This window comes from Procambarus clarkii, chromosome 27, assembly GCF_040958095.1.
Source record: "Procambarus clarkii isolate CNS0578487 chromosome 27, FALCON_Pclarkii_2.0, whole genome shotgun sequence".
Classification (NCBI taxonomy): domain Eukaryota; kingdom Metazoa; phylum Arthropoda; class Malacostraca; order Decapoda; family Cambaridae; genus Procambarus; species Procambarus clarkii.
In genome coordinates, this window is record NC_091176.1 from 31323281 (window position 1) to 31349121 (window position 25841).

A 25841-nucleotide genomic window follows, 5' to 3' on the forward strand; every position below is an offset into this window, starting at 1 on the left:
CCAACACCTCCCTCTCAAGACCACACCACCCAACACCTCCCTCTCAACACAACACCATCCAACACCCCCTCTCAACACCACCCCCACCCAACACCCCCTCTCAACACCACCCCCACCCAATACCCCCTCTCAACACTACACCATGCAACACCCCCTCTCACCACCACACCACCCAACACCCACTCTCAAAACCACACCATTCAACACCCCTCTCAACACCACCCCACCCAACACCCTCTCTCAACACAACACCACCCAACACCACCTCTTAACACCATACCACCCAACACCTCCCTTTCAACACCACACCACCCAACACCCCCTCTCAACACCACCCCTACCCAACACTCCCTCTCAACACCACCCCCACCCAACACCCCCTTTCAACACCACACCACCCAACACCTCCCTCTCAACACCACACAACCCATCACCCACTCTCAGCACCACACCACCCAACACCACACCACCCAACACCCCCCTCTCAACACCACACAACCCTACATCTCCTTCCCAACACCATACCACCCAACACCTCCCTCTCAACACCACACCACCCAACACCTCCCTCTGAACACCACACCACCCAACACCCCGTCTCAACACCACCCCACCCAACACCCCCCTCTCAACAACACACCACCCAACACCTCCCTCTCAACACCACACCACCCAACACCCCTTCTCAACACCGCACCACCCAACACCTCCCTCTCAACAACACATCACCCAACACCCCCTCTCAACACCACATCACCCAACACCCCCTCTCAACACCACACCACCCAACACCCCCTCTCAACACCACACCACCCAACACCCTCTCTCAACCCAACACCATCCAACACCCCCTCTCAACACAACCCCACCCAACACCCCCTCTCAACACCACACCATCCAACAACCCTTCTCTACACCACCCCACCCAACACCCCCTCTCAAAACAACACCATCCAACACCCCCTCTCAACACCACCCCTACCCAACACCACCTCTCAACACCACCCCACCCAACACCCCCTCTCAACACCACACCACCCAACACCCCCTCTCAACACCATACCACCTATCACCTCCCTTTCAACACCACACCACCCAACACCTCCCTCTCAAGACCACACCACCCAACACCTCCCTCTCAAGACCACACCACCCATCACCTCCCTCTCAACACCACACCACCCAACACCCCCTCTCAACACCACACCACCCAACACCTCCCTCTCAATACCACACTACCCATCACCACCCTCTCAACACAACACCACCGAACACCACAGTACTCAACACCACCCTCTCAACACCACACCACCCTACACCTCCCTCTCAACACCACACCACCCAACACCTCCCTCTCAACACCACACCACCCAACACCTCCCTCTCAACACCACACCACCCAAGACCTCCCTCTCAATACCACCCCATCCAACACCTCCCTCTCAACACCACACCACCCAAGACCCCTCTCAACACCACACCACCCAACACCCCCTCTCAACACCACACCACCCAACACCCCCTCTCAACACCACATTATCCAACACCCCCTCTCAAAACCCCCCCACCGAACACTCCCTCTCAACACCACACATCCAACACCCCTTCTCAACACCACCCCACCCATCACCCCCTCTCAAAACAACACCATCTAACACCCCCTCTCAACACCACCCCCACCCAACACCCCCTCTCAACACCACCCCATCCAACACCATACCACCCAACACCCACTCTCAACACCACACCACCCAACACCCCTTCTCAATACCAGCCCATCCAACACCCCCTCTCAACACCACACCACCCAACACCCACTCTCAACACCACACCACCCAACACCCCTTCTCAATACCACCCCACCCAACACCCCCTCTCAACACCACACCACCCAACACCCCTTCTCAACACCATACCACCTAACACCTCCCTTTCAACACCACACCACCAAACACCTCCCTCTCAAGAACACACCACCCAACACCTCCCTCTCAACACCACACCACCCAACACCCCCTCTCAACACCACACTACCCATCACCACCCTCTCAACACCACACCACCGAACACCACACCACCCAACACCCCACTCTCAACACCACACCACCCTACACCTCCCTCTCAACACCACACTACCCATCAACACCCTCTCAACACCACACCACCGAACACCACACCACCCAACACCCCCCTCTCAACACCACACCACCGAACACCACACCACCGAACACCACACCACCCAACACCCCACTCTCAACACCACACCACCCTACCCCTCCCTCTCAACACCACACTACCCATCAACACCCTCTCAACACCACACCACCGAACACCACACCACCCAACACCCCCCTCTCAACACCACACCACCCTACACCACACCACCCAACACCCCCCTCTCAACACCACACCACCCTCTACACTGAAATCACTCTACATGAAAAACGTGAAAAAAATAACCATAATACCAAATTCTATGATTTTTACATCAAATCGTAGAGCGAGGCTGCGTATAATTTTGATTATTAAAAAGTCATATGAAAACGTTGTTTCCAGTTCAAATGATAAAAATCAATGTGCTTTCTGAATGTTCCTGAATTTCCGTTTACATTACTGGAAGAAGAGATACTCGTAAAACCGCTCTAATCCGGCTGAAACGTCGGAATATGCAATAAAAACAGAAAATCTCTCCTAATTAATATCTATCACACTATTTCAACGAGGTACAAATAGACGATTGAAAATAAGGTATTTAATTTTAATTTGCAAATAATTACGTGTTTGCATCATAATTATCGCAAATATATTGAATTAATGGCAATAAACCTAAAAGGCTTGAAAACTAAGAAAAACGGCAAAAAATTGCCTAAATCGTTGATATTTGGTTGAAATCTCATAAAGGAAACAAGGATGAAAAACTTCCAAATATTGGTAAATTCGATGATTTTAAGTACAAAGCACAATGCAAGGAAACTTGCTTAAAGCCATATCGCCGCTCTCAGTAATTGGCATATTTTCGGTATAAAAAGTCGTAATTTCAAACTGCGAATACGTACAGAGAGCCAGAATTTGGCTTCAAAATATGGTTCAGGCGACGAATTCAGGATGTTTGGGATATATTGAAAACTGCAGGGAGGGTTTGGGTAAAATTTGATCCATCGCCGCTTTCAGTAATTGGCATATTTTCGGTATAAAAAGTCTTATTTTCAAACTGCGAATACGTGCTGAGTAGATATTTTGGTGACAGATATACCCACCTATGTATGGCAATCAGATAAGAAAATCAGAAGCGGAGTGCCACATAGTGCCACTCCATATTAGGTCACCCAAGGTGTGAGTGGTAGCAGTCGAAAAAACAGTGAAGATAGGTGTGTACCAATATGACAATGTTCATTTATACAGTTAAGTATGGCAGTATATTAAGGTAAAAAATGAATTTATTTGTATAATAGACACACACAGGTGAGTGCCAGTTACGCCCCCACATTTCTCTATGGGACAGGTGTAAAACAGGTTCCTCTCAGTAGGGGTGGTCGCCCGTACCTTCCTCGCACCTAATGACCTTGACTTTACCGTAACAGAGTTCCGCACCCAGTGGGGTCGTGTGGGTCTAATATAAGAGTATTAAATTATAAATCTCCCCCAGGGGTTAAAAAAATCAAGGAATTTATTAATGATTTATTAGGTAAAAATCACAAGTGATGTATAAGAAGTTAATTATGAGTTAATAAATGTAGTTATGGATTCCTCACTCTTATTCCTCACTCCCCATCCTCATCTGAGTAGGATTCCGACGTCTCCCCATCTATGGTTTTGGCTCTCTGCACGTATTCGCAGATTGAAATTACGACTTTTTATACCGAAAATATGCCAATTACGGAAAGCGGCGATTCATCACATTTTGCATAAACCCACCCTGCAGTTTTCAAAATATCCCAAATATCCCAAATATCCCAAATTCGACACTTGAGCCATATTTTGGAGCCAAATTCTGGCTTTCTGCACATATTTGCAGTTTGAAATTAAGAATTTTTATACCGAAAATATGCCAATTACTGATAGCGGCGATGGATCACCTTTTGTCCAAATCTTCCCTGCAGTTTTCAAAATATTCCAAACATCCCAAATTCGACGCATGAGCCATATTTTGGAGCAAAATTCTGGCTCTCTGCACGTATTCGCAGTTTGAAATTACGACTTTTTATACCGTAAATAAGCCAATTACTGAGAGCGGCAATGGGTCACATTTTGACCAAACCCTCCCCCCTCTTGCAGTGTTCAAAATATCGCAAACATCCTAACTTCGACCCTTGAGCCATATTTTGGAGTAAAATTCTGGCTCTCTGCACGTATTCGCAGTTTGAAATTACGATATTTAATACCGAAAATATGCCAATTACTGAAAGCGGCGATTGATCACATTTTGCCCCTCCCCCCCTGCAGTTATCAAAATATCCCAAACATCACAAATTCGACACTTGAGCCATATTTTGGAGCCAAATTCTGGCTTTCTGCACATATTCGCAGTTTGAAATTAAGAATTTTTATACCGAAAATATGCCAATTACTGAAAGCGGCGATTCATCACATTTTGCATAAACCCACCCTGCAGCTTTCAAAATATCCCAAACATCCCAAATTCGACGCTTGAGCCATTATTTTAGAGCCAAATTCTGGCTCTAAGCACGTATTCGCAGTTTGAAATTACGACTTTTTTATACCGAAAATACGTCAATTACTGAGAGCGGCGATGGGTCACATTTTGCCCAAACCCCTCTGCAGTTTTCAAAATATCCCAAATATCCCAAATTCGAAACTCGAGCCATATTTTGGCTCAGCACCTATTCGCAGTTTGAAATTACGACTTTTTATATTGAAATTACTGAAAGCGACGATGGATCACATTTTGCCCAAACCCCCCCCCCCCCGGCAGTGTTCAAAATATCCCAAACATTCCAAATTCAACGCCTGAGCCATATTTTGGAGCTAAATTCTGGCTCTCTACACGTATTCGCAGTTTGAAATTATGAATTTTTATACTGAAAATATGCCAATTACTGAGAGCGGCGATAAGTCACATTTCGCCCAAACCCCCCCTGCAGTTTTCAAAATATCCTAAAGATCCCAAATTACACCCTTGAGCCATATTTTAGAGCCAAATTGTGGCTTTCTGCACGCATTCGCAGTTTGAAATTACGACTTTTTATACCGAAAATATGACAATTACTGAGAGCGGCGATGGATCACATTTTCCCTAAACCCTCCCTGCAGTTTTCAAAATATCCCAAACATCCCAAATTCGACGCTTGAGTCATGTTTTGGAGTCAAATTCTGGCTCTTAGCACGTATTTTCAGTTTGAAATTAAGACTTTTTATACTGAAAATACGCCAATTACTGAGAGCGGCGATGGGCCACATTTTTCACAAACCGCCCTGCAGTTTTCCAAATATCCCAAACATCCGAAAATCGACCCTCAAGCCATATTTTGGAGCCAAATTTTGGCTCTCTGCACGTATTCGCAGTTAGAAATTAGGACATTTTATACCAAAAATATGCCAATTACTGAAAGCGCCGATGGATCACGTTTTGCCCAAACCCTCCCTACAGTTTTCAAAATATCCCAAACATCCCAAATTCGACGCTTGAGCCATATTTTGGAGCAAAATTCTGGTTCTCTGCAGGTATTCGCAGTTTGAAATTACGAATTTTTATGCCGAAAATATGCCAATTACTGAGAGCGGCGATGGGTCACATTTTGCCCAAACCCACTTACAGTTTTCAAAATATCCCAAACGTCCCAATTTCGACCCTTGAGCCATATTTTGGAGCCAAATTCTGGCTCTCAGCACGTATTCGCAGTTTGAAATTACGATATTTTATACCGAAAATATGCTAATTACTGAGAGCGGCAATGGGTCACATTTGCCCAAACTCCTCACCCCCCACCCACTGCGGTGTTCAAAATATCCCAAACATCCTAAATTCGACCTTTGAGCCATATTTTGGAGCCAAAATCTGGCTCTCTTCACGTATTCGCTGTTTGAAATTAAGATATTTTATACTGAAAATATGCCAATTACTGAAAGCGGCGATGGATCACATTTTGCCCAAACCCCCCCTGCAGTGTTCAAAATATCCCAAACATCCCAAATTCGACCCTTGAGCCATATTTTGGAGCGAAAATCTGGCTCTCTGCACGTATTCGCAGTTTGAAATTAAGACATTTCTTACCGAAAATATGCCAATTACTGAAAGCGCCGATGGTTCATGTTTTGCCCAAACCCTCCTTGCAGTTTTCAAAATATCCCAAACATCCCAAATTCGACGCTTGAGCCATATTTTGGAGCCAAAATCTGGCTCTATAGTCGTATTCTCAGTTTGAAATTACGAATTTTTATACCGAAAATATGACAATTACTGAGAGCAGCGATGGGTCACATTTTGCCCCAACCCCCCCCCCCCTCTGCAGTTTTCAAAATATCCCAAACATCCTAAATCCGACTCTTGAGCCATATTTTGGAGACAAATTCTGGCTCTCTGCACGTATTCGCAATTTGAAATTACGACTTCTTATACCAAAAATGTGCTAATTACTGAAAGCGGCGATGGATCACATTTTGCCCCAACCCCCCCTGCACTTTTCAAAATATCTCAAACATCCCAAATTCGACCCTTGAGCCATATTTTGGAGCGAAAATCTGGCTCTCTGCACGTATTCGCAGTTTGAAATTAAGACATTTTATACTGAAAATATGCCAATTACTGAAAGCGCCGATGGATCATGTTTTGCCCAAACCCTCCTTGCAGTTTTCAAAATATCCCAAACATCCCAAATTCGACGCTTGAGCCATATTTTTGAGCAAAATTCTGGCTCTCTGCACGTATTCGCAGTTTGAAATTACGACTTTTTATACCGAAAATATACCAATTACTGTGAGCGGCGATGGGTCACATTTTGCCCAAACCCACTTACAGTTTTCAAAATATCCCAAACATCCCAAATTCGACGCTTGAGCCATATTTTGGAGCAAAATTCTGGCTCTCTGCACGTATTCGCAGTTTGAAATTACGACTTTTTTTACCGAAAATATACCAATTACTGAAAGCGGCGATTGATCACATTTTGCCGTTTTTCCACGTTTTTGTGAATTTTCAGTCCATGGGTATTAATTCATTATATATACGATAAAAATGATGCAAACACATAAGTGATTAGATAATAACATTAAATACTTCATTTTCAATCAACTATTTGTTTCTCGTTAAAATACTGAGTAAGATATTAAACGGGGGAGAAGTTCTGTTTTTATTGCATATATCGACGTTTCAGCCGGAATAGAGATGTTTTCGTGTACATCTTCCATCGGTAATATAAACAGAAAATCAGGAACATTTTAGTTAATTCTAATGAAAACACATTGATTTTTATCATTTGTATTGGAATATTGTCATATGTCTTTTCTTGGATCTAAATAATGCGAAACTTCGCTCTATGATTTGAAGTTAAAATCCTCAAATATGGTTAAAAAGTGACTTTTCACATTTTTCATGTAGTTTGATATTACGTAAATATATTCATTTTTACCAATATTTCGATACTATTTCATGCAGTATCACGATATGTGATTTGGCCTTCAACTCTCAGAATTTCGCATAATATTGCATTTTAAGCAAGTTTTCTTTCATTTTGTTTCGTACGAAAAATTATCGAATTTAGCAATATTTTGACGTTTATCATCCCCTTTTCCTTTATGTGATTATACAAATTATCATCGAATTAGGCAATATTTTGCCGTTTTTCCACGTTTTTGTGAATTTTCAGTTTATTGTTATTATAATAATAATAATATTAATTTTTATTTAGGTAAAGGTACATACATAAAGAGATTTTACAAAGTTTGTTGGCTTTATAGATAGAGCTAGTACATACAATGCCTAAAGCCACTATTACGCAAAGCGTTTCGGGCAGAATTAATTCATTATATATACGATAAAAGTAATGCAAACACATAATTGATTAGATAATAACCTTAAATACTTCATTTTTAATCATCTATTTGTTTCTCGTTAAAATACTCAGTAAGATATTAAAAAGAGGAGAAGTTCGGTTTTTATTGCATATATCGACGTTTTAGCCGGATTAAAGCGGTTTTACATGTACATCTTCCATCGGTAATATAAACGGAAAATTAAGAACATTTTAGTTAATTCTAATGAAAACACATTGTTTTTTTATCATTTGTATTGGAAACAACATTGACATATGTCTTTTCTTGGATCTAAATAATACGAAACCTCGCTCTATGATTTGAAGTTAAAATCCTCAAATTTGGTAAAATTGTGACTTTTTCACGTTTTTCATGTAGTTTGATATTACGTAAATATATTCATTTTTACCAATATTTCGATACTATTTCATGTAGTATCACGATGTGTGATTTGGCCTTCAAATCTCAGAATTTCGCATAATATTGCATTTTAAGCAAGTTTTCTTGCATTTTGTTTTGTACGAAAAATCATCGAATATTTTGACGTTTATCATCCCCTTTTCCTTTATGTGATTTAAACAAAATATCATCGAATTAGGCAATATTTTGCCGTTTTTCCACGTTTTTGTGAATTTTCAGTTTATTGTTATTAATTCATTAAATATACGATAAAAATGATTCAAACACATAACTGATTAGAAATTAACCTTAAATACTTCATTTTCAATCAACCATTTGTTTCTCGTTAAAATACTGAGTAGTATATTGAAAAGGGGAGATGTTCGGTTTTTATTGAATATATCGACGTTTCAGCCGGATTAGAGCGGTTTTACGTGTACATCTTCCATCAGTAATATAAACGGAAAATCAGGAACATTTTAGTTAATTCCATTGGTTTTTATCATTTGTATTGGAAACAACATTGTCATATGTCTTTTCTTGGATCTAAATAATACGAAACCTCGCTCTATGATTTGAAGTTAAAATCCTCAAATATGGTAAAATATTGACTTTTTTCACGTTTTTCATGTAGTTTGATATTACGTAAATATATTCATTTTTACCAATATAGGTAAAAATGAATATATTTACGTAATATCAAACTACATGATTAACGTGTAAAAAGTCACAATTTTACCAAATTTGAGGATTTTATCTTCAAATCATTGAGCGAGGTTTCGTATTATTTAGATCCAAGAAAAGACATATGACAATGTTGTTTCCAATACAAATGATAAAAAACAATGTGTTTTCATTAGAATTAACTAAAATGTTCCTGATTTTCCGTTTATATTACCGATGGAAGATGTACACGTAAAACCGCTTTAATCCGGCTAAAATGTCGATTGCATATTTTTGCTAAACATATGCTAAAACTAAAATTTTTGCTAAAAACGATTGCTAAAACGTTTATTGCATATGCAATAAAAACCGAACTTCTCCCCTTTTTAATATCTTACTGAGTATTTTAACGAGAAACAAATAGATGATTGAAAATGAAGTATTTAAGGTTATTATCTAATCAATTATGTGTTTGCATTACTTTTATCGTATATATAATGAATTAATAACAATAAACTGAAAATTCACAAAAACGTGGAAAAACGGCAAAATATTGCCTAATTCGATGATAATTTGTACAATCACATAAAGGAAAAGGGGATGATAAACGTCAAAATATTGCTAAATTCTATGATTTTTTGTACGAAACAAAATGCAAGAAAACTTGCTTAAAATGCAATATTATGCGAAATTCTGAGATTTGAAGGCCAAATCACATATCGTGATATTACATGAAATAGTATTGATATATTGGTAAAAATGAATATATTTACATAATATCAAACTACATGAAAAATGTGAAAAAAGTCACTTTTTAACCATATTTGAGGATTTTAACTACAAATCATAGAGCGAGGTTTCGTATTATTTAGATCCAAGAAAAGACAAATGACAATGTTGTTTCCAATACAAATGATAAAAATCAATGTGTTTTCATTAGAATTAAATAAAATGTTCCTGATTTTCCGTTTATATTACCGATGGAAGATGTACACGAAAACATCTCTATTCCGGCTGAAACGTCGATATATGCAATAAAAACAGAACTTCTCCCCTTTTCAATATTGTGAGGGATCTAGATCCCTCAGCTAGGTTATTCCTAGTTTCGAGAGCAGGCTAGACACTCTAGAAACTAAAGCTTTCAAAATAACATATGCTTGTTGGGTGTTGAATGAAAGCTTATGTCACGAACTATCACTTGAGAGTAGTTAGAAGTCTGTGATTGCTCTGTAGAGAGAATTACAGAGATTTTCCTGTTTCTGTGAAGTAGGATGTGAGTTACTTGGCCTAAAACCGTTAGAGGTCGGGGGAGGGCGGGGTGAGCGCTGCCTCTTCCCCCCCCCCCACATGGGAGACATCACGCCACTGTCTAGGCCTCCCTCTCCTTGTGACGTCACAGGACGCGCACGGCGAGGCTATCGGTGATTGGTTTAGGCACCATGAGGAACAGTGCGGGCTTCAAGCTGATTGGTCCAGGCATTGTAGGGAGGAGGTATGGGCATGCAGAGTACCCTTAGCCCGCGAAATCTTCAGTTTGAATTGGGCGGCCAGGGAAGGAAGACGTGTCTGGGTGGGGGGGGGGGGGGGAATTTTCCCCCTCCACCCCCTGTTAATCGCTTCTGTCGTCCAAATTACTCGATTGGTGGCACTCCTGCCATCAGGGGTTGTGTCAAGGCCTAATTAAGTGAATTGGGGCCAGGGATTTACGGAAGAAACAGTAAAAAGCTAAGGGACAGTTGACTGTGTGAACGCATGAGGCAGGCTGGCAGAAGCCTCGTGGAGTATCAGATTGATCCCTCATCCCTCGGGTCTGAGTATCCTGTCTAGTGGCAATGGACAATTGATGTTGGGCAGTGTACGCGTATGTGATATTGCAGGCCCATGTTGGACTTTGCATTCCGCCAGGCCGCGTCAGTATGGGGACGCCACCAACCATTGTCACCCCAGTGTAGAACAAATGCAGGTTCTAGAGTGATGGGGTGGAGATTCCCCAGCCGCGTGGGTACTCCTGTGGGCGGCACCCATGTGCGCGCCCGCCCGCCCGCGGGTGGGCTTCCCACCCAGGCAAACCCACCCCGCCCGCCCGCCCTGCCGGTGGGGTGGTATCACGTCATGCGCCACTCAGGCCACCCGCACGCCGGCCACCCAACCCCCCCCCCCCTCTCTCAGCTCGGGAGGGGCGCTGTGGCCACCTGCCTTGGCCACATGCCTTGGCCACTTTCCCGGGACAGCCTAGGGCCACATCTTGTCGACGCATGAGGAGCAAGCAGCTAAGTGTTGTCAGCTAGTGTGGTAGTAACTTTGGTAATGAGGAAAATAAGGGAAAGAAGGCAGTAGAAAGGAGCCGTGAGTACAATAAAAGTTGTTAACAGTGAGGAAGCAGCTGAGAGACAGCTGTCTGTACTGTCGTCCAGGTGATTGGTTGGGATGTACCTGGAGATGGATGTTGTACACGGTAGCACACAAGTAGATATATATATATTTATATAAGTGTGTAGACTGACTGGAGTGTGTGACCAGTCAGTGTAGAGATTTACCATATAAGTGATCCAGCCTGTCGATTCTATATAATCGTTCAGGCTGGATTAATGCCATAGAGTACAGTAAAATTATAATCATTAGAGGTAGTCAGGAGTGTCAGTGAGGACCCCTGAAGTCTGTGTAATTAGTACATATTACTTGGTGATATAATTTTCAGAGAGTATGTGAATGCCATTTCTATGTGTTCATTTGCATGCTATTGTACTGTGTTGTGTGGTAGTCAGTAGAGGTGATTGCTGACTGATTGCCTAATGATGTCATTAGCATGTGGGGTATGCTGACGGCATCATTATGTTGCAGGTTTGTGCAGTGTTGTTATCAGTATACAATATTATTGCCCCAGGAACTGTGTTGAGGGTAAGGGACCTCTAGGATTATTCAGGGGAATTTTCAGTACTTAATGAGAGCAGGCAATTGATGGGTTAATTGCCTGGCTGAGGTATGTGTGTGTTCACCGTATTCCTTTGCAATCAGGTGCAAGAAGTAAAAGAGGAGGGGCAGTAATATTAGTATACTTGTGTGTGTTGCACAACCGTGTGTTTTATTGTGTGGGCACAGTAATTAGCGAGTTGCAGTGCTGCAACTATATGTGGGTAGTGCTGATATGTTGTTGCATGCCATTATAGTGTGACCTATGTAACGCTGGGGTTACTTTGTTTCTTTAAGTTATGTTGAGGACTTAAGGATTCAGTGAGTTAATTAAAGGGTAATTAACTGGATAAGGGGTGCACACTTAGTATTGTGGAGTGAGTGGGGGCTGTTAAGAGACACAGTGTTGAGCTATAATGAGATACGTCTCGGGAGCAATTAATTGTCCATGTGACAGTTAATTGACCACTCTAGCTAATTATGTAATTAGCCTTCTCATCATGAATTCACGTAGTGGGAGAGGTTCTGTCAGAGTCTGTCAGTATTTGTGTTAACGTAATATGCTCGAGACTAATTACCTTTCAGGGGTATAGAAAGTAGTGGCTCATGTTAATTAGTGGAGTAATTAGTATTGGAGAGCTCCGGTGACTCGGTAAAGCGAGGTCATGGAGCTAGCATAAATCGTTGTATTAATCATATCCTGTCTGAGGACAGTGGATTATTGGCACATCTTGTTAATTAGGGTAATTAACTCCTTTCCCGTGAATTCACAGTGTTTGATGAGACCTGCTTAGGCAGTGCGGAGTGAGACGTATTTATGGATGGTTAATTATCGGTCCTGGTGACAGTTAATTAATGGCTCAGCAGTAATTAGTGCCCTAATTAGGGTAATTAACACTCACTAGTAATTTTTGGACACAGACTGTGGAGAAGCTACCAAGTTAGGGTAGGCTTAGTTAACGTAACTCAATGGGGATGTAATTAGTGGTCCGTTTGACCTTAATTGAGAATTACTCACTGAATACTTGCAAGGTGTCAAGTGTGTTGTAATATGTTGAGTTATTGTTAACAAGAGAGAGACAAGTGTTAATGATTAACGTAGGGACGTGTAAAGGCAACAGTCACAGTGAAGTTCACGCAGTGGAGGAATTGTCAAGTGAAGACTAACGTAGTGTTAACGATTTAACGAGCTGTCGTTAATTGAGTAATTAACGTAAGGGGTTGACGGTCTGCTGTGATCGGAGTCAATTGCGCTGTAATTAAGCTTCCGTAATTCGTTGGACTGATCAGCTCTGTCTGCGGACAGAGTGATTAAGCACTCGTAGCTAATTAAAGATAATTAGTAATCGCCACTTAGTGAATTCTCCAGGTGTTGATGTTGTTGTTTACACGGAGTATTTGAACATTGTTTGTGATTACCGTAGTACTTTGTTGCTGACTGCTGCGATCAGTCAATTAACGTAAGTAATCACTTTAGGCAATTTCTTTTGGTTGTCGTCTGGTGACGAGAGTAGTCATACTAGGGATCTGTGGAGCTGTGTCCCAGAATTCCCGCCTTGCCTGTCGGTGTATCGGGTTACAACAGGGCAACTTCTTAGTGGGAGTTGCAAAGAGTGTTCACACGGGGTTGTGATAGGGGGAGTCACTGTTAGACTTCCGCCTAGTTACGTGGGTCTCTCCTGGGGGGCGGGAGGACCCCTAAGCTTGTGATTATAGTAGCTGTCAGGGAAACCAAAACACTATTGATTGCCTGCTTGTGTCTTTGTTTCAGTGGATCTTTCATTTGTTCAGTTAGTTCATGTTGTCAGCCCGAAGTGTCAGCAAGATGGAGCCTACTGTCACTTCTCGAGGGGCTGTTGAATAGCTGTGTTGCAAATGCCACTTGATGTACAATAACGTAACCATTCGCTGTGGTGTAACTTTGTAAATTCGCTGTGGTCTGTGATATTTTTCTTTGATTTGCAATATTGCGTCATCAGTGCGCACACCTGTGTTCAGGTTAGTTCAGTATGCAGCCTCACAGCAAGGGTTGCTATTTAGCTGTTTGTTATCGTGCCACTGGATTGACATTAACGTAACGTAAACTCGGTAATGTAGTAGTTAGTCTCTTGTTATTAATAAATTGTTATGTTATAGAAAACAGTCTTTGATGTCAACCCTTCAACCATATTATTCCACCATATTTCTGCATAATATTATTAAATGCTGATGTGATCTTGATAAGGCGGCTGTTCTTGGGAATTCGAATTCCAATTCATAGCGCCACTTCAAATATAAATATTTGATTGTGAGAACCCGTCGGTTACCCTTTATTAGTTTTAACGTCCTGTTTAACTAGGAGGAGCCAGCGGCCTATTGTGGACAGGTTTTCACCCTTGTTGGTGGAGGCCTGGCGGTTTGCTCTCGCTTTTCCTTTTTCTACTGGACTCATGCTTAACTGCCGTGAGCAGACTTTAAACTTGTAGTCCACCTCTTAAGGGAGGTAGGCGTAGAGAAAAATCTCACAAATATCTTACTCAGTATTTTAACGAGAAACAAATAGTTGATTGAAAATGAAGTATTTAATGTTATTATCTAATCAATTATGTGTTTGCATCATTTTTATCGTATATATAATGAATTAATACCCATAAACTGAAAATTCACAAAAAACGTGGAAAAACGGCAAAATATTGCTTAATTCGATGATATTTTGTTTAAATCACATAGAGGAAAAGGGGATGATAAACGTCAAAATATTGCTAAATTCGATGATTTTTCGTACGAAACAAAATGCAAGAAAACTTGCTTAAAATGCGATATTATGCGACATTCTGAGATTTGAACGCCAAATCACATATCGTGATACTACATGAAATAGTATCGAAATATTGGTAAAAATGAATATATTTACGTAATATCAAACTACATGATTAACGTGAAAAAGTCACTATTTTACCATATTTGAGGATTTTAACTTCAAATTATAGAGCGAGGTTGCGTATTATTTAGATCCAAGAAAAGACATATGACAATGTTGTTTCCAATACAAATGATAAAAATCAATGTGTTTTCATTAGAATTACCTAAAATGTTCCTGATTTTCCGTTTATATTACCGATGGAAGATGTACACGAAAACCGCTCTGTTCCGGCTGAAACGTCGATATATGCAATAAAAACTGAACTTCTCCCCTTTTGATTATCTTACTCACTATTTTAACGAGAAACAAATAGTTGATTGAAAATTAAGTATCTAAGGTTATTATCTAATCAATTATGTGTTTGCATCATTTTTATCGTATATACAATGAATTAATGCCAATAAACTGAAAATTCACAAAAACGTGGAAAAACAGCAAAATATTGCCTAATTCGATGATATTTTGTTTAAATCAAAACAGGAGTTTGATCAAAATTAATTAAAGATTAAATTAAGTTAGATTAAATCAAAACAGGAGTTTTAAATCAAAACAGGAGTTTAAGTGAGGGATGCAGAGGCTCAAGAAAGGGATGCAGAGGCTTAAGAAAGTGATGCAGAGGATCCAAAAAGGGATGCATAGGCTTAGGAAAGTGATGCAGAGGATGAAGAGAGTTTTGCAGAGGCCTAAGAGAGGGATGCAGAGGCTGAAAAGAGTGATGCAAAGGCTCAAGAGAGTGATGCAGAGGCTGAAGAGAGTGTTGCAGAGGCTTAAGAGAGGGATGCAGAGGCTCAGGAGAGGGATGCAGAGGCTTAAGAGAGTGATGCAGAGGCTGAAGACAGTGTTGCAGAGGCTTAAGAGAGGGATGCAGAGGCTCAAGAGAGTGATGCAAAGGCTCAAGAGAGTGATGCAGAGGCTTAAGAGAGTGATGCAGAGGCTTAAGAGAGGGATGCAGAGGCTCAAGAGAGGGATGCAGAGGCTCAAGAGAGGGATGCAGGGGCTCAAGAGAGGGATGCAGAGGCTAGAGTGAGGGAAGCAGAGGCACAAGAGAGGGATGCAGACGCTCTTGAGAGTGACGCAGAGGCTCAAAAGAGGGATGCAGGGGCTTAAGAGAGTGATGCAAAGGCTCAAGTGAGGGATGCAGAGGCTCATGAGAGGGATGCAGGAGTTCAAGAGAGTGATGCAGAACCTCATGAGAGGGATGCAGAAGCTAAAGTGAGGGATGAAGAGGCAAAAGAGAGGGATGCAGAGGCTCTTGGGAGTGATGCAGAGGCACAAGAGAGTGATGCAGAAGCTTAAGTGAGTGATGCAGAGGCTTAAGAAAGTAATGCAGAGGCTCAAAAGAGGGATGCAGGGGCTTAAAAGGGTGAAGCAGAGGCTCTAGAGAGTGATGCAGAGGATCAAGAGAGTGATGCAGAGGCTCGAGAGAGTGATTCAGAGGCTTACGAGAGTGATGCAGAGAATCAAGAGAGTGATGCAGAGGCTCGAGAGAGTTATGCAGAGGCCTCAAGTGAGGGATTCAGAGGCTTAAGAGAGTGATGCAGAGGCTCAAGAGAGGGATCCAGGGGCTCAAGAGAGTGATACAGAGGCTCAAGAGAGTGATTCAGAGGCTTACGAGAGTGATGCAGAGGCTTAAGAGAGTGATGGAGAGGCTCATGAGAGTGATGCAGAGGATCAATAGAGGGAAGCAGAGGCTTAAGAGAGTGATGCAGAGGCTCTAGAGAGTGATGCAGAGGATCAAGAGAGTGATGCAGAGGCTCGAGAGAGTGATTCAGAGGCTTACGAGAGTGATGCAGAGAATCAAGAGAGTGATGCAGAGGCTCGAGAGAGTTATGCAGAGGCCTCAAGTGAGGGATTCAGAGGCTTAAGAGAGTGATGCAGAGGCTGAAGAGAGTGTTGCAGAGGCTCAAGAGAGGGATGAAGAGGCTGAAGAGTGATGCAGAGGCTCAAGAGAGGGATGCAGAGGCTCAAGAGAGTGATGCAGAGGATTTAAAGAGTGAGGCCGAGGCTTAGGAGAGGGATGCAGAGGCTCAAGAGAGCAATGCAGAGGCTTTAAAGGGTAATGCAAAGGCTCCAGAGAGTGATGCAGAGGCTTGAGAGAGCGATGCAGGGGCTCAAGAGAGTGATGCAGAGGCTCAAGAGAGTGATTCAAAGGCTTAAAAAAGGGATGCAGAGGCTCAAGAGAGGGATGCAGAGGCCCAAGAGAGGGACGAAGAGGCTCAAGAATGGGATGCAGAGGCTCAGGTGAAGGATGCAGAGGCACAAGAGAGGGATGCAGAGGATTTTGGGAGTGATGCAGAGGCTCAAGTGAGGGATGCAGAGGCTTAAGAGAGTGATGCAAAGGCTCAAGAGAGGGATGCAGAGGCTCATTAGAGGGATGCAAGAGTTCATGAGAGGGATGCAGAGGCTCAAGAGAGTGATGCAGAGGCTTAAGAGAGTGATGCAGAGGCTTAAGAGAGTGATGCAGAGGCTTAAGAGAGTGATGCAGAGGCTCTTGAGAGTGATGCAGAGGCTCAAGCGGGTGATGCAGAGCCCCACGAGAGTGATGCAGAGGATCATGAGAGGGATGCAGGAGTTCAAGAGAGTGATGCTGAGGCTCAAGAAAGGGATGCAGAGGCTTAAGAAAGTGATGCAGAGGATCAAAAAAGGGATGCAGAGGCTTAAGAGAGTGATGCAGAGGCTGAAGAGAGTGTTGCAGAGGCTTACGAGAGGGATACAGAGGCTCAAGAGAGTGATGCAAAGGCTCAAGAGAGTGATGCAGAGGCTGAAAAGAGTGTTGCAGAGGCTTAAGAGAGGGATGCAGAGGCTCAAGAGAGGGATGCAGAGGCGTAAGAGAGGAAAGCAGAGGCTCAAGAGAGGGATGCAGGGGCTCAAGTGAGGGATGCTGAGGCTCAAGTGAGGGATGCAGAGGCACAAGAGAGGGATGCAGAGGCTCTTGAGAGTGACGCAGAGGCTCAAGAGAGGGATGCAGAGGCTTAAGAGAGTGATGCAAAGGCTCCGGAGAGGGATGCAGAGGCTCATGAGAGAGATGCAGGAGTTCAAGAGAGTGATGCTGAGGCTCAAGAAAGGGATGCAGAGGCTTAAGAAAGTGATGCAGAGGCTCAAGAGAGTGATGCAAAAGCTCAAGAGAGTGATGCAGAGGCTGAAAAGAGTGTTGCAGAGGCTTAAGAGAGGGATGCAGGGGCTCAATAGAGGGATGCAGAGGCTTAAGAGAATGATGCAGAGGCTGAAGAGAGGGATGCAGAGGCTCAAGAGAGGGATGCAGAGGCTCAAGAGAGGGATGCAGGGGCTCAAGAAAGGGATGCAGAGGCTAGAGTGAGGGAAGCAGAGGCACAAGAGAGGGATGCAGAGGCTCTTGAGAGTGACACAGAGGCTCAAAAGAGGGATGCAGAGGCTTAAGAGAGTGATGCAAAGGCTCAAGTGAGGGATGCAGAGGCTCATGAGAGGGATTTAGGAGTTCAAGAGAGTGATGCAGAGGCTCAAGAGAGGGATGCAGAGGCTCAAGTGAGGGTTGAAGAGGCAAAAGAGAGGGATGCAGAGGCTCTTGGGAGTGATGCACAGGCAAAAGAGAGGGATGCAGAGGCTGAAGAGAGTGATTCAGAGGCTTACGAGAGTGATGCAGAGGCTTAAGAGAGTGATGCAGAGGCTTAAGAATTGATGCAGAGGCTCAAAAGAGGGATGCAGAGGCTTAAAAGGGTGATGCAGAAGCTCAAGAGAGTGATGCAGGGGCTCAAGAGAGGGATGCAGAGGCTCAAATGAGGGATGCAGAGGCTTAAGAGGGTGATGCAGAGGCTCAAGAGAGTGATGCAGAGGCTCGAGAGAGTGATTCAGAGGCTTACGAGAGTGATGCAGAGGCTCGAGAGAGTTATGCAAGGCCTCAAGAGAGGGATTCAGAGGATTAAGGAGGGTGATTCGATTCGATATATTCGATGATTTTTAGTACGAAACAAAATGCAAGAAAACTTGCTTAAAATGCAATATTATGCGAAATTCTGATATTTAAAGGCCAAATCACATATCGTGATACTACATGAAATAGAATCGAAAAATTGGTAAAAACGAATATATTCACGTGAAGTCACACTACATAAAAAACGTGAACAATATCGCTCTATTACCATATTTGAGGATTTTAACTTCAAATCATAAAGCGAGGTTTCGTATCATTTAGACCCTAGAAAAGACATAAAAATGTTGTTTCCAATACAAATGATAAAAAATCAATGTGTTTTCATTAGAATTAACTAAAATGTTCCTGATTTTCCGTAAATATTACTGATGGAAGATGTACACGTAAAACCGCTCTAATCCGGCTGAAACGTCGATATATGCAATAAAAACAGAACTTCTCGCTTTTTCAATATCTTACTCAGTTTTTTAACGAGTAACTAATAGTTGATTAAAAATGAAGTATTTAATGTTAATTTTTAATCAATTATGTGTTTGCATCATTTTTATCGTATATATATTGAATTAATAGCAATAAACTGGAAATTCACAAAAACATAAAAACGGCAAATTATTGCCTAATTCGATGATATTTTGTTTAAATCACATAAAGGAAAAGAGGATGATAAACGTCAAAATATTGCTAAATTCAATTATTTTTAGTACAAAACAAAACGTAAGAAAACTTGCTAAAAAATGCAATATTATGCGAAATTCCCAGATTTAAGTCCAAATCACATATCGTGAGAAAACATGAAGTATTATCGAAATATTGGTAAAATTAATATATTTACGTCCAATCACACTACATGAAAAACGTGAAAAAAATCGCTATATTACCAAATATGACGATGTTAACTTCAAATCATAAAGCGAGGTTTCGTATTATTTAGACCCTAGAAAAGAGATATAAAGATGTTGTTTCCAATACAAATGATAAAAATCAATGTGTTTTCATTAAAGTACTCAAAAATATTCCTGATTTTCCGTTTATATTACCGATGGAAGATGTACACGTAAAACTGCTCTAATCCGGCTGAAACGTCGATATATGCAATAAAAACAGAACTTCTCCCCTTTTCAATATCTTACTCAGTATTTTACCGAGAATCAAATATTTTATTGAAAATGAAGTATTTAAGGTTATTTTCTAATCAATTATGTGTTTACATCATTTTTATCGTATATTTATTGAAATAATACCAATAAACTGAAAATTAATATTATGCGAAATTCTGATATTTAAAGGCCAAATCACATATCGTGATACTACATGAAATAGGATCGAAATATTGGTAAAAACGAATATATTCACGTAAAGTCACACTGCATAAGAAACGTGAACAAAATCGCTCTATTACCATATTTGAGGATTTTAACTTCAAATCATAAAGCGAGGTTTCGTATTATTTAGATCCTAGAAAAGACATATAAAAATGTTGTTTCCAATACAAATGATAAAAATCAATGTGTTTTCATTAGAATTAACTAAAATGTTCCTGATTTTCCGTTTATATTACCGATGGAAGACGTACACGTAAAACCGCTCTAATCCGGCTGAAACGTCGATATATGCAATAAAAACAGAACTTCTCGCTTTTTCAATATCTTACTCAGTTTTTCAAGGAGAAACAAATAGTTGATTGAAATTGAAGTATTTAATGTTTATTTCTAATCAATTATGTGTTTGCATCATTTTTATCGTATATATATTGAATTAATAACAATAAACTGAAAATTCACAAAAACATAGAATATCGGCAAAATATTGTCTAATTCGATGATATTTTGTTTAAATCACCTAAAGGAAAAGAGGATGATAAACGTCAAAATATTGCTAAATTCAATGGTTTTTAGTACAAAACAAAACGTAAGAAAACTTACTTAAAAATGCATTATTATGCGAAATTCTCAGATTTAAGGCCAAATCACACATCGTGAGAAAACATGAAGTATTATCGAATTATTGGTAAAAACGAATATATTCACGTGAAGTCACACTACATAAAAAACGTGAACAAAATCGCTCTATTACCATATTTGAGGATTTTAACTTCAAATCATAAAGCGAGGTTTCGTATTATTTAGATCCTAGAAAAGACATATAAAAATGATGTTTCCAATACAAATGATAAAAATCAATGTGTTTTCATTAGAATTAACTAAAATGTTCCTGATTTTCCGTTTATATTACCGATGGAAGATGTTTTTGGAAATTTCCAACATAATACAACACTGTTGTATTATTATTAATTATTACTAAATCTACTAATCACTGTAGTAACTAAAATTAACCAACCGTAGAGTTCACATGTACTAATAATTGTATCTGTACAATAATGCTAGAATTCTTTCGTCACCAGACGCCAGTATTGCGTCAGATTCCACCATAATAAACACACCTATATCCAGTGTGTCAGAGAATTGAGTTTGATTCTCTAAAAACCACAGTGTTCTGTGTGATAATTATTTACCGATAACCTGACTCCCAAATAATGCCAAATAGAGCGTTTCTAGTTACAACTGTTATCTGATAATAAATTTAACGCCACGCGTGAATGCCAGGGAGAGAATTAAATTCATCTCCATTGCTCGTTTGCCATCGTAAAACGAGCAAATAATAATATTTAACTCCTCTGAATAACCCGTCATTATCCAAGCATTTCAGTCGCAACTGCGAGAAATGATATTATTCGTAGTAAATAATTTGTGTTGCAAATGCGAGACGTGGAGCGGGGCAGAGGAGACGCCATTAATCGAGAGGACGCCACCGAGAGCATGTGTAGGCGTCCACGAGGGAGGAAAGTCGCCACTGTGAGGTGTGGAGAATAGTTGCAGAATATAGCAACTTAGCTGGTGTCAGTGTCACGGGATACATCGTGGTGAATCGTCAACGAGAATTAACTTGACGTTCAGCCCGGAACCTGTTAATTTGTTCCGTGTAGCCCAACGTGACCGGCCAGAGAAACGCGTCAACATCTAGGCTAGGCTAGACGCCACGTGTTCGTTATTACGACGCCAGAACCTAGGACGCGAGCTTCGGCAAGCCTCAACTTACACAGTGCCCTATTAGCTAAGTACCTTTATTCCCTTTTGATGCATCATCAGAGATAGGTTATAGCAGGGTAGCTTGTCGTCACGCCGAGCGACTAAAATAAAATACACGTTAGTATTTATTTTCACTCTCCATTTTCAATTTCTTGAATATAGATATTTAGCAGCCTAATATGTTGCTACGTAATATATCTTGATTTACAGCTTGCGTGTGAAGACTTCCCCGAGCTGTTACTTCACGTGTTAATCATCTCCCAGTGTTCCATGATGAGTTCAGGAGATTCCTAGGATGATTCATGACTGATGTCTTGAAAACGTCTTCAAGCTAAGACCCTTTTCCGTATTCCATTAATTAAATTATCTGTGATTAATTATTACCATAGATCACTGTTCACTGGATTTAACACATGTTTATTGTTATCTTTAATTTCTGATATTCATAATCTATGTTCTTATTGATGACAATTTTATTGATTCTATAATTGGTCATAGGATTAGGTTATTACATAATGAACTGGTGTACGAACCACACTAGTTCCTAGACATATATGAAGTTCTAGTAATACCCCCTCAATGTAGGTGTTTGAGGCTTTGATTCAGTTAAATTATATACAGCCCATTAATTATATAAGTGATTATATTCTCTAGTATTTAGCCATAGTTACTGGTTCCTCTAGGAATTTTCTAATGATCACATTTTTATTAGTTTCCCTCTTTACTATAAAAGCGGGTGGTCCTTCGTAATTGAATTCATTACATTAATATTTAAATAAATAGAGTCAAGCTCCAAATGTCCCACATTATGGTCCTTATCGAACCGGATAAACATAAATTATAATTATAAACACTAATTAGTAATAACTAATCCCTGTGTGATGTAGTCTAGACTAACCATTTAATTAATTGTGTCTACCAACAGCGTAACACATAAGTTAGCCTAAGTCACACCAATTCATTGCTACTTTCACCTCAAGTATAAGGTAGCACTCGTGGGACAGTCAATTACCCACAACACTTAGACCTATACCTCACACAGAAGTGAGAATCTTTAGGTCACCAGGAGCAACAGCTCATAACTTTTATAACAACTCCACACTAACACGTGCGTTAGAGAGGCCTCACCATCTAACCATTATATACTTAGGTGGTAATGACATCCATCCTACTCCTCATCCAGCTGAGGTGATCAAGCACCTTAAAGCCATAATTTCTTCTTTCAAGCTCATCGGTAATTCGGTAGTATTCACGTTAGTGGAATACTAACTCAACCTCGCCAACCAAGTCAAGATAATCGTTGGGGAGTAACACCAGAATACTACCAGAGAGCTGCTAAGTACATAAATTTCAGGCTGGAAAAACGAGTGAGATTGGATGCCACTTATATCCAATTTACAGCCAGACCTTATAGACAAAACCTGACCAGAGATGGTGTACACCTCTCAGGTGAGTCTAGGTTGCATGTGGTTAACAAATTGATCAACACAATCAATTATCACAAACGGCTGTGGCTAACAAGCCAAACTTAACTGTACATAATTGTTTTCACTTGTGTGTGCAAGTGCACACTTATAAACTATAAAATACCAAAAAAAAAATACAGCACAATTATATTCACCTTACTGCACCACAATAATCTTTACCAATCTTATTAGGTAGAATTTAGGCTGAGATTGTGCTGAATTTGGTACAAGCCCAGACTAAATAAATTTATAGTTCTTAGGTAGGAATTATCAAGACTAGACTTAAGCTAGTCAGTAGTGTATGTATTATACCATTTGTGCTGACCCTATCCAGGGTGGGATTTAAACTTTGAGATAACTCTGATTGGAGTGTCTTTATAATATTTCATCTTGTACTCATTATTTGTGTGTATCTATTTTGTGTACTGCTGGATGATCACCATTACATCTAATGGTGATATAGAAGAGCTAACCGGACGAAAGCTAATGGTGAAGTTCAGAGAATGCACAAAAATATCTAGCTACTTGTTGTTAGGTAGATACATTTAACCTCAAGTGAGGTAGAGTATAAATTAGCCACATTAAATTAGGCTACATTTAATGTTACTTGTCCACTAGTGAGCAAGTACCGAAGCTTCATTAGTAATACATATACTAATCCCATGAAGTTTGGACCCAAGCCCAACATGGCTACTCCTGAGCAATTAAGGAGAACCTATATTGGCCTTAAAGGTCATTTAACCAGGCTAATTAACCAAGCTGAGGGCTTATCTAAAGAAACTCCCATTGACTCTTATCACTTAGAGACATCAGTACGAGTAGCTGATCTGAAATTTGATCAATTTAAGTCTACAAGTCAGTCTTATATTACTCTACTGAATACCATAGAAACTGATCCTGATGAAGTAGGTCAAATTGTAGACGATATGAGACTCAAGATAAACTTTACATGCTATCTAATCTAGCAAAACAATCTAAATCCAATACAAATAATACTATGTCTCAATTCAGTAACCAACTAACAGAGGTTCGTTTACCTACTTTAGACTTGCCTACATTTACAGGATTAGATACAGAAAATTGGGACAACTTTCGGACTTCATTTGAAGTTCATATACATAAGAAATCGTCTCTTGACAAGGTTTCTAAATTCTCATACCTGCTTAGTCTTCTCAAAGGAGCGGCTAAAAAGGTCATAAATAACCTAACTCTCGATGAGAGTAATTATGAGGAAGCTATAAAACTGTTGAAGTTGAACTATTGCAACAAAGAGTTGAGTATAGCTAACCTTTATTACCAATTGCTAGATCTGAATGCACCAAATAGTAGACCAGAGTCACTTCAAAGCTTCAGACTAGAAGTAGAGTCTCTAGTAAAGGCCTTAGGTACTAAAGGTGATATACCAGCTTCAGAATGGTCAATCAAATTACTTTTGCAGAGGAAATTACCTCGAAATGTCCTAACAGAGCTCTGCTCACACTATAATACCGAGTTTCTCACTCTTGACCAAATATTCGAGGGACTGAGAATAACGGTTAACAGGTTGAAGACCCAAGATAAAATTAAACCTGAGTCTAAACCAACTAATACTGACACTTCAGTCAAACCCAAACAGACTTTGAATAAGTCTAATAAATATAAATCTAAGACTACTCCATCCACTGGAAAAAGAAGTGGTAATGTAGGTACTTATTTGGTGTCTCCTTCTGAGATAACCAATGACTTGTCTACTAAAGAGACCAAGTCAACCAAGGAAAGAAGGTGTCTGTTTTGTAATCAAGGACATGCCACCTACCAATGCTCTGTTTATCCTACTTATAATGCTAGGATTAAAAGGTTGCAGGAAATACACAAGTGCACCAAGTGCATGGGATCTCATGATCCCAAAAAATGTGTAGTGCAGCTACGTTCCTGCAATAGATACAACCAAGGTGTACATCACTACGTCTTATGTAGAAAAACTTCTACTCAATCCATGACCACTCGGGAGAATTCCACGAATTCTACCACAGTGCAATATTGCAAAGTGCATCAAGAAATAAATGTACTTGCTACTGAGTCAGGCAATAATACCACTCTGCCTACAGCTCAACTTAGACTAATAAACAGGAAATCTAGAGTTAACACTAGAGGTCTTTTTGATCAAGGATCGCAGAAAACCTTCATTACACAACAGTTAGTAGAACAGTTAATATTAAAACCTGCCAAAAGTGTGAGGTTAAATATTTCTGGTTTCTTGACTAATAGTGGACCTCGTGAATACCAAGTAGTTAAGGTATTAGTGAGACTTGGATCTTCCACTAGTCCAATACAAGCGGTAGTAGTAGATAAACTTCCTACAGACCTGCAGGTCACAGGATTAGCTCGCACTGCGAAACATCTTAGACGAAACCGCATGAGGCTAGCAGATTACAAAATAAATTCTGACTGCCTCACTGATGTTGGAATACTTATAGGCGCGGATCATTATTACAAATTTATAACTGGATGCACCAGACAACACGGAATGAATTTGTTGT

At 40.6% G+C, this 25841-nt stretch overlaps 1 protein-coding gene across 1 annotated transcript in view; it reads left to right on the plus strand.

The window, feature by feature from the left end:
• The window catches only part of LOC138369221 (uncharacterized), a 134993-nt gene that overhangs the window by 64225 nt on the left and 44927 nt on the right, over positions 1-25841 (plus strand). The gene's annotated exons all lie outside the window — the stretch shown is intronic.